Here is an 11,006-nt window from a genome sequence, read left to right as displayed (position 1 = left end):
CGGGAACTGGAATACGCTCTCAAGTCCTGAGTTTCGTAGGTGTCAACCCATACCCTATTTCTGGCTGTACGGTCACGGATAAAATATTTTTATGAAGCAGCAGTCAGCCCCCCAATAAGGATATTCAGGTTTCAGTTTGTTTCAGATGCTCGTGTACAGCCGTGTCTGAAAAGAAAAAAACTTAACGAATGCTAGTCACAGCGACAGAAATGTGATAAAATTGATATAAGAGCACGATGCGCAGTTTAAGTACGTGGTCTAAAAGAACACAGCAAATGTAAGTCGCCACCTACGAAACATTCCGTAAGCTCTTCAAGCATCTCTCCAGGGACGCCTGACTCAGCCTATCACAAGCCAAAAAATAGCGGGAGTGATGAAAGATTAATGCCGCGTAAACGAAGTTGGCTCAACCAGTCACGCTGTTGTTACCTTGTACGAGAGTCTTGTAATGTTATTAGGAGACATGGGGACAAGAGACATCAGGGAATCACCTATACGAATCCATAAGAGGGCTGGCACACAACGAAACTGCATCTACGAGGAAGACAGCACTTATTCAAATAGTTGTCATTGGCAGCGAAGAGGGATTGTTACGACAATTACACTGATCAGCCGGCATGTTGACCTTTGGCACGGATAACAGTAGCGGTGACGCGTCGTGGCATGGAAGCAATGAGGTCTTCGTAGGTCGCTGCTGGAAGTTTGCGTCACATGTGCACACACAGATCACCTTGTCCCTACAAATACCGGGGAGGGGAGCGATGAGCTCTGACGCCACATTCAATCACATTCCAAATGTGTTCGACTGGGTTCATATCTGATGCTTGAGTGGAGGACCAAATATCAACTGGAACTATGCACTCTGTTCCTCGAATCACTCTATCACACTCTTGGCTGTGTCAGATGGCGCGTTACCTTGATGAAAAATGCCACTGCCGTCGGGAAACATGATCGTCGTGACGGGGGTGTAGGTGGCTTGCAACCAGTGTAAGATACTCCGTGGCCGTCATGGTGCCTAGCAAGATATCCATGGAACCGACGGAAGCATTATGGAGCCGCTGCCAGCTTGTCTCCATCTGGCAGTACCAGAGTTGTTCCCCTGGAAGACAATGGCTTGAAGCCCTCCCGTTGGGATGATGAAGAAAGTATCGGGATGCATCATATATCCAGTGTTCTGCCATTACGCCACCGTCCGGTGATGATGCGTCAATTACCCATTTCAGTCATAGTAGCCTACGTCGTGGTGTTGGCATTGGAACATGCATGGGGCATCGGCTGCGAAAGCGCATCGTTAGGGGTGTCCTGTGCACTCAGTGTTATGACACACTTTTACTCAGCCCAGCAGATGTTGCTTCCTCCCCAGATCGCAGTCTGTACTGTTTTACCAGTCTGTTCAGCCTACGACGTCCAACATCTGTAATAAGGGGTGGCCGCCCAACCCCTTGACGTCTGGACGTGGCTTCACCTTGGTTTCACCACGTGTTGAAGACACTCACCGCAGTACTCCTCCAACACCCAACAAGTCGGGCAGTTTCCTAAATGTTCGTGCCGAGCCTCCAGGCCGTCACAATCTGCACTTGGTGGTACTCAGATAGATCGTGCACCTTCCTCATTCTACAACGGACGGCATGCTCACTGAAATGACACGTACCATCGTGTTTATGACTAGCAGTCATTCCTCGCCAGGTGATATTGTTAACGCATGGACGCGTTTACATCGATAGTAGGTCGGTGGTCATTTCGAGCGGGGTGGCGAAGTGGTTAGCACTCTGGACTCGCATTCGGGAGGACGACGGTTCAAACCCGCGTCTGGCCATCCTGATTTACGCTTTCCGTGATCTACACAATCGGCCGGCCGTGGTGGCCATGCAGTTCTAGGCGCTTCAGGCTGTAACCGCCAGACTGATACGGTCGCAGGTTCGAATCCTGCCTCGGGCATGGATGTGTGTGATGTCCTTAGGATAGTTAGGTTTAAGTAGTTCTAAGTTCTAGGGGACTGATGACCTCAGATGTCCCATAGTGCTCAGAGCCATTTGCACCATTTTTCCACAATCGCTTCGCGCAAATGCCCGGATGGCTCCTATGGAAAGTGCAAGGCCGATTTACTTCCCCAACCTTTGCTAATCCTATAGAACCAATGACGTCGCTGTTTGTCCCCCTCCAACAATGAACCAGCCAGTCGGTAGTCATGATGTTCTGGCTGATCAGTGTTCAAATGGCTCTGAGCACTATGCGACTTAACTTCTCAGGTCATCAGTCGCCTAGAATTTAGAACTAATTAAACCTAACTAATCTAAGGACATCACACACATCCATGCCCGAGGCAGGATTCGAACCTGCGACCGTAGCGGTCGCTCGGTTAAAGACCGTAGCGCCTAGAACCACACGGTATAACATCCACGATATATACAGGGTGATTCAAAAAGAATACCACAACTTTAGGAATTTAAAACTCGGCAACGACAAAAGGCAGAGCTAAGCACTATCTGTCGGCGAATTAAGGGAGCTATAAAGTTTCATTTAGTTGTACATTTGTTCGCTTGGGGCGCTGTTGACTAGGCGTCAGCGTCAGTTGATGCTAAGATGGCGACCGCTCAACAGAAAGGTTTTTGTGTTATTGAGTACGGCAGAAGTGAATCGACGACAGTTGTTCAGCGTGCATTTCGAACGAAGTATGGTGTTAAACCTCTTGATAGGTGGTGTATTAAACGTTGGTATAAAGAGTTTACAGAGAATGGGTTTTTGTGCAAAGGGAAAAGTTCTGGACGGCCGAGAACGAGTGATGAAAATGTAGCACGCATCCAGCAAGCATTTGTTCGCAGCCCAGGAAAATCGACTCGCAGAGCTAGCAGAGAGCTGCAAATTCCACAATCAACTGTATGGAGAGTCCTACGAAAAAGGTTAGTTATGAAACCTTATCGTCTGAAATTGGTTCAAGCACTGTCTGCAGGTGATAAGATTAAAAGAATCGATTTCTGTGATTTTATCCTTGCTCAAATGGAAACAGATGAATCTTTCGTTTCAAAGATTGTGTTTAGTGATGAAGCAACTTTCCACACTAACGGGAAAGTCAACCGTCACAATGTCTGTATATGGGGCACTGAGAATCCGCGGGAAACAACTCAGTATGAACGTGACTCGCCTAAGGTGAACGTTTTCTGTGCCATTTCAGCCAATAAAGTTTTTGGTCCCTTTTTCTTCGAAGGTGCTACTGTAACTGGACTACAGTATCTGGAGATGTTAGAGAATTGGCTGTTCCCTCAGCTCGAACAAGAAGCACAACAATTCATATTTCAGCAGGATGGAGCGCCACCACATTGGCACTTATCTGTCCGTAACTACCTGAACGTCAACTACCCGAGGCGATGGATCGGCCGCCAGGCGGCCCGTGACAGAGCACTTCATCACTGGCCTCCAAGAAGCCCTGATCTTACCCCCTGCGATTTTTTCTTATGGGGGTATGTTAAGGATATGGTGTTTCGGCCACCTCTCCCAGCCACCATTGATGATTTGAAACGAGAAATAACAGCAGCTATCCAAACTGTTAAGCCTGATATGCTACAGAGAGTGTGGAACGAGTTGGAGTATCTGGTTGATATTACTCGAGTGTCTGGAGGGGGCCATATTGAACATCTCTGAACTTGTTTTTGAGTGAAAAAAAAACCTTTTTAAATACTCTTTGTAATGATGTATAACAGAAGGTTATATTATGTTTCTTTCATTAAATACACATTTTTAAAGTTGTGGTATTTTTTTTGAATCACCCTGTATATTAATACGAGTGGAATATGAACGTGTGGATAATATCCATTCAATTATGTAATTATTTCTTAAAAAGATGAAAATTACGTAGAACAGAGACAATATTTGTCTCACATTCTTTGTTAATCTATATCATTCTTTTCTTTTGTTTTGTACCCTTTTGTCGTCTTCTTCTGATGCACGTCGCCGATCCAAGACGCGAATCGATTTGAGGTCTGTTGAATGAAAAACATTAAATGTAAAAGTATTGTACTTTTATGCTCATTTGCTAGTAAAAATAAATAGAGCCAAATGCGTTAAAACTATTTATGATTAATTATTGAAAATTCTGTATTAATTGTTTTATCATAGCAGCAAGGAGCGCAGCCATTGTTAGTTCCGATTATATAGCAACTTCGTCTGTACATCTAGTTGAAAATAGCATGGGTTTGTGTTAAACTAATTTGCAAAACAATTTAATAATTTTTTTATTGGTAGCATCAATTTATTTGATTAATTATTTATTGAGCAAAGGAAAATCTTAATTAAAAAGGAAATCCTCTATCTTCTGTTGGCCGCCATCTTAAATTTTATCACAGCGGCAAATTTAAATTGCTTGAAACTGCAATTAATATTCCGATGTGTAAGAAATAAATGTGCACCGGTGGTAGTCAACTCTATTTACAAAAGAAAAAAATTAATCGAATCAGACTGCATTTTCTAAGAACAGCGCTGATGGTATTTATTGTTGAACAAGATTTCATTGCTGATGTATGAGGCCAAAATTAAAAACTACGCACGAATCACGGAGAAAAATATTTTTGGTAGCATATGTCAGTGTTGTGTGCGGGTGGTATTCTGTGGTTCCTTTCTCATGATCTGTTTGCTAAGAATAATTATATCCATCGGAGAACAATATTATAAAAGCTCTGATGTACGATCTGTAATTTTAGTGATATGAACACAGCTTACAGTCAACATTATTACACTACGTCAGGTTGAATTCTTGTGTAATTTGAACAAAATAATTATCCGGGAGAAGTTGTAGTATGAATAATGCATTATACATGTGTATAATATTGTCAGTGTCATTTACAAAATAAAATCAATGCAATTGCTAAAAAAAAAGTGAATTCAAACCGCAGAATACCATAGAGTATCGTATCATCCATATTCACTGCATTTGTCCATGTTGACGATACATAAAAACCGCCACAACGGCCACTCCGGCCGGCCTGATTAGTGTGTTTCGCTATCAACAGATGTGGTTGAGATCAGATTCATGGCTGAAATACAGCTACATGGAAGGAAAATATCATTTCTAAGGACGTGCAGTTACTTGTTTACTTCTCTCATATTCCCGCCGCGCCGGTCGCTGCGGCGGACCAGTTCTAGGCGCTTCAGTCCGGAACCACGCGGTTGCTATGCTCGCAGGTTGGAATCCTACCTCGGGTATGGATGTGTGTGATGCCCTTGGATTAGTTAGGTTTAAGTAGTTCTAAGTCTCGGGGACTGATGACCTCAGATGTTGTCTCACAGTGCTTAGAGCCATTTGATCCATATTCCCGCAGCCACGTACCCCTACCCATCCCCCCACCCCCCGCAACATCAGTAGGTATTCTGGACGAAATTTACTTGTTAGCGGTATTTTTTTGAAACTTTCAGACATTTTGCAACACTTTTTAAAGAGCTAATGTCACCAGCATGGTCATGATATTCGACAAACTAAGTCTTCAGTCACTTACCGTTTTCGTCTAATTTTTATTTTCGCTTTTGGTAACAAAGAAACTTTTATCATCATTTTGAAAGAAACATTTTTAGAAGATGTAAAAACTGATTCCTATGTTACTAACGGAATTATCTTTTTTCCTTTCCTTTTGCATGCTTCATCATAAAATTTCTGTTTTCATGGGGACCACACACACGCAGTATAACTGTTGTACATCAATAGACATAAACGAAAACTATAAGACACTGATACTAAATAAAGTGGTACTTAAATTTAGCCGAATTTTCAGGGTGACCTCCGTACATCATGACAAAAAGAACAGGGATTCAGAAAGTGCAAGAGATGGTTTCATGTACCGCATGTTACCGCCGAACGGCACACTGAATTTCTGAAACACTTTCAAGGAAATTGCCGCCATTGCACAGTAAGTTTCTACAAGGGTTTGCTCAAAAGTAATATCTCCGAATTTCTTATGTGAAAACTCTTCAGGTTTTTTAAATAAAACGAACTCCAATAGACAGTGGCATAGGTTACCCCACAGTAGTAGCGCAACACGCTTCAAAAACAGCGTGCTGTAATCGAGTTTCGAATTCGAAAAGTTAGTTCACACACGCATCATCATCATCATCATCATCATCATCGCCTGAAGAACGACAACACCAGACCACACACGAGCGCTGGAAGACCTGCAACAATCCGACGTGTTTGGCTCACTATCGTCGATCTTCCTGCATACAGTCCCGACTTGTCCCCATCCTACATTCACCTATTTCCAAAACTTAAGGAACATCTTCGAGGACTTCAGTTTGAAAGTGATTAAGAGGTGCAAGCACACTTGTGGTTGCGTCTCCGTCAACCAACATTCTACAGACACGATATCACCAACGTGGTCTCTCGATGGGAGAATTTTTCGTCGCCAAAGTGACTATGTTAACAAATAAACTTGTAGACATGAAGAATAAAGATGTAAAAAGTTAATGTTTCTTTTATTTAAAAAGCTTTTATGAGCCTTCACATAAAAAATCAATCATTGCTCATCAGAAAGCCCACGTATTATTTTCTTAAGTCACTAACGCGGTAGTGGCTCTAGAGCCATTCAAATAGAAGATGTAAATTGAAAACAGTTAAACGTATGGATATCACAGTGCTGGCAGTAAGTAATAACATCTGATAAACACACTTTAAGAAGCATTACTTACAAAGTCAGTATCAGACATATCTGAATGACATGTCCTCAGCGAAATATACCAAACGGTTACAAACCCCACGTGGACATACCAGTCGTCTTATTATAAAATTTGGTAGCGAAGTAAATAGGACCCAATATTAAGTACGGCGGACGCACTTTAACCTATTGTGCTGTGATAATCGGTTCCAACACAGTCCTGTGGTAAACACGAGCCATTCCAAATATGAATTGATACTGATATTCGTCTTTACTACTACGAAGTTTATTATCCAGTAATCAATAGCTGTCAAAAAGTATATTATGATTGTGGCACCCCAAAAACTACCAACTGTCAACTGTAGACAATGTCCACCTTCATCTCCATGGCATCTTTTTTGTTGATCAGCTGTTAAATGTACTTACTGTCGGTCACCATATGAAGTGCGCTGCTTGGATTTCGCGAAACTGGTCGAACTTTTCCGGTAATTACTTCGCCTATTTGATGCCAGTCACTGAATCTCGATTTATGTCAAGCGAAACGGAATGCTGGAACGCGTTAGTTATTACAGCTTCACAGATACAGCGCTGCCGACAGCTCCCACGTGCTGAGCTGTATTTCAGGTCGAGATACATGTCTAGCGCAGGCTGTGAAATTATGGGCTATGGTTACTGCACGGCTACTTGACATTAATATCGGTGTGCAGTCAGTGAACAGGGGAGTTATTAACGTCGTAATTTAACGCATTCTGAATACTGATTACTGTACAGTATCGGCGTTCTTCGGATAACAATGGCAGCTAAGGTACGTGGCATGTCAGGTTACGAGAACACTATATTCAGCTAGGCTTCTGTACCTACTAACTCTCTTTACGGAAGCGCACATTGTGCACTTGTTGTACTGTCGCTCCTCGAATAAAGGATTCGTGGTGTGTTGGAAAAGTAATGAGACTGACATTTTATACACAAAATTTTTATTTTTTTACCTATATGGTCCCCCTTCAAAGTAGAACCCTTCGACAGTTGTACATCGGCGGAGCCATTGTTCCCTGCCGTGGTGGCAGCGCTGATAGTCCTTTATACACTCCTGGAAATGGAAAAAAGAACACGTTGACACCGGTGTGTCAGACCCACCATACTTGCTCCGGACACTGCGAGAGGGCTGTACAAACAATGATCACACGCACGGCACAGCGGACACACCAGGAACCGCGGTGTTGGACGTCGAATGGCGCTCGCTGCGCAGCATTTGTGCACCGCCGCCGTCAGTGTCAGCCAGTTTGCCTTGGCATACGGAGCTCCATTGCAGTCTTTAACACTGGTAGCATGCCGCGACAGCGTGGACGTGAACCGTATGTGCAGTTGACGGACTTTGAGCGAGGGCGTATAGTGGGCATGCGGGAGGCCGGGTGGACGTACCGCCGAATTGCTGAACACGTGGGGCGTGAGGTCTCCACAGTACATCGATGTTGTCGCCAGTGGTCGGCGGAAGGTGCACGTGCCCGTCGACCTGGGACCGGACCGCAGCGACGCACGGATGCACGCCAAGACCGTAGGATCCTACGCAGTGCCGTAGGGGATCGCACCGCCACTTCCCAGCAAATTAGGGACACTGTTGCTCCTGGGGTATCGGCGAGGACCATTCGCAACCGTCTCCATGAAGCTGGGCTACGGTCCCGCACACCGTTAGGCCGTCTTCCGCTCACGCCCCAACATCGTGCAGCCCGCCTCCAGTGGTGTCGCGACAGGCGTGAATGGAGGGACGAATGGAGACGTGTCGTCTTCAGCGATGAGAGTCGCTTCTGCCTTGGTGCCAATGATGGTCGTATGCGTGTTTGGCGCCGTGCAGGTGAGCGCCACAATCAGAACTGCATACGACCGAGGCACACAGGGCCAACTCCCGGCATCATGGTGTGGGGAGCGATCTCCTACACTGGCCGTACACCACTGGTGATCGTCGAGGGGACACTGAATAGTGTACGGTACATCCAAACCGTCATAGAACCTATCGTTCTACCATTCCTAGACCGGCAAGGGAACTTGCTGTTCCAACAGGACAATGCACGTCCGCATGTATCCCGTGCCACCCAACGTGCTCTAGAAGGTGTAAGTCAACTACCCTGGCCAGCAAGATCTCCGGATCTGTCCCCCATTTAGCATGATTGGGACTGGATGAAGCGTCGTCTCACGCAGTCTGCACGTCCAGCACGAACGCTGGTCCAACTGAGGCGCCAGGTGGAAATGGCATGGCAAGCCGTTCCACAGGACTACATCCAGCATCTCTACGATCGTCTCCATGGGAGAATAGCAGCCTGCATTGCTGCGAAAGGTGGATATACACTGTACTAGTGCCGACATTGTGCATGCTCTGTTGCCTGTGTCTATGTGCCTGTGGTTCTGTCAGTGTGATCATGTGATGTGTCTGACCCCAGGAATGTGTCAATAAAGTTTCCCCTTCCTGGGACAATGAATTCACGGTGTTCTTATTTCAATTTCCAGGAGTGTATGTCGGTCACATTCTTCCGAATGTCCACCAGAGTCCGAAAATGACGCACTTTTAAGACATTTTTCAATGTCGGGAACAGAAACAGTCAGAAGTACTAGGTTTAGTTTAGTGGAGGAAGAGGACGGGGGGAGACAACAGGGATGCCTTTTGAGGTTTTGAGCTCAAAAGTTCCTTGATGGAAGCAGCCGTGTGGCATGGGGCGTTTTCATGATGTTGCGTCTCAATCGATTCACCCTCTTCCCGAGCCTTCCAAGCGTACGTTTGTAAAATCACTTGGTTGACAGTTTGTCCTGGGGGAGCAAATTCTTTATGCACTCCACCCCTACTGTCAAACAGCAAATCGGAACAGTTTTTTCCGTCGAAGAAGTGGCTCTCTGTGCCTCTTCACTTTTTGCTGCCTTGTCTCAGGACCGTACTCAAAAAATCCAGGATTCATCAACTGTGATGTCCTAAGTTGCTGGGCTTTTAAATTTATTAGTGATTGAATTAGATTGTAGTTCTGGATTCTAGTAATGCTATTGATGGTTTCAGATGTTTAATAATGCTACTGCTGGTGATCAGTGAAAATTTTCAAATAAGGATGCAGGGGACACTTTAGAGAATTGTAATGTGGAGCTGTGGGGACATGGAATGACAGGGAGTACGTGAAAGGTTCATACTAAAATGTGTTAGAATGATTCTGAGATGGGCGCATTTGGAGACAAATACGTCCTGTCAGCATTACGTGGTTCTTATTATCGTTGTGAAATGTGTGCTAAATTAGATGTTTAGATAAGTGTTAGCAGCCCGTGTGGTGCTGCTTTCGAATTTAAGTGGAACTGAAGCATCATGGACTTCTGTGTTTCTGTAACAGCTTGTTGCTCGCAAACTGTTCCTACTGAGGAACCTAATCGTATTATGTTTTCTATGAAGGTTTTGTCAAGACGGTTTTGGTAACATACCATATAAATGTAAGACTGATGTGTTAGTAACCATCACTTCCAGAATTTAAAGTGAGCAGTTTAAGTTCCATTGCACAAATGTTACAACCTTGCTTTTCAGTTAAAGTCTACTTTCATATTAACAAAGCAAATAAAATCACATGGAACAGTAATTAAACATCACTAATCACCGTTAAATTTATAATACATAACACGTTAATATGTTGCATATAATGAGTATTATTCATTTTAAATATCACACCCTGTAAAACCTCTCTCTAACTAATCCGACTCACTGACAAGTAACACATAACACACCTTTTTACATAATACCTGAAAACCCACTGACACGTAATACACCATAATCTCTTTTACATAATACCTGAAAACCTACATCAGAGAACTACCGCGTTTTTTATTTTTCGTGCCACACATCCTTACGTAATAGCGAACGTCTTTGTTGAACGACTTTGTACCACAAAATTGCAACACCAACAGAAGTCTTCCCTGTAAGTTCACTGACAAAAATTTCTGAAGTGATACTTGTAGATGAAAGATCATCATCATCATCATCATCATACCGTTTCTCCAAACCTATGTCAGCATCATAATCGTCTTTATTGTAATAAAGTTTTCGAGGTTAAATTCTTGATCTCTGAGCTTTAGAAGTGGTTCATGGAAATATTTTGTAACCAGCGTGGTACATATTTATTTGGGACTATCAGTTTACTGTCCATACAGATAACTGAAAGTTACCAGATCTATGGCTCATGAAATGCTATACGATATGGTTCCTGCTGCCCAACGAGATACAGAAAAATTCATCTCTGGTCCATGAACACATTCAGCACTCCATAGTTCGGTGAAAATTATTTAATGCAAAATGAATGCACCATAATCTAGTCCTCACATTAATTTACTGTGAACTTTATACGAGTATTTTCT

The sequence above is a fragment of the Schistocerca serialis genome, chromosome 8, assembly GCF_023864345.2.
Source record: "Schistocerca serialis cubense isolate TAMUIC-IGC-003099 chromosome 8, iqSchSeri2.2, whole genome shotgun sequence".
Lineage (NCBI taxonomy): Eukaryota > Metazoa > Arthropoda > Insecta > Orthoptera > Acrididae > Schistocerca > Schistocerca serialis.
The sequence above is the reverse complement of the archived record's forward strand: the minus strand, read 5'-3'. Positions refer to the sequence as shown.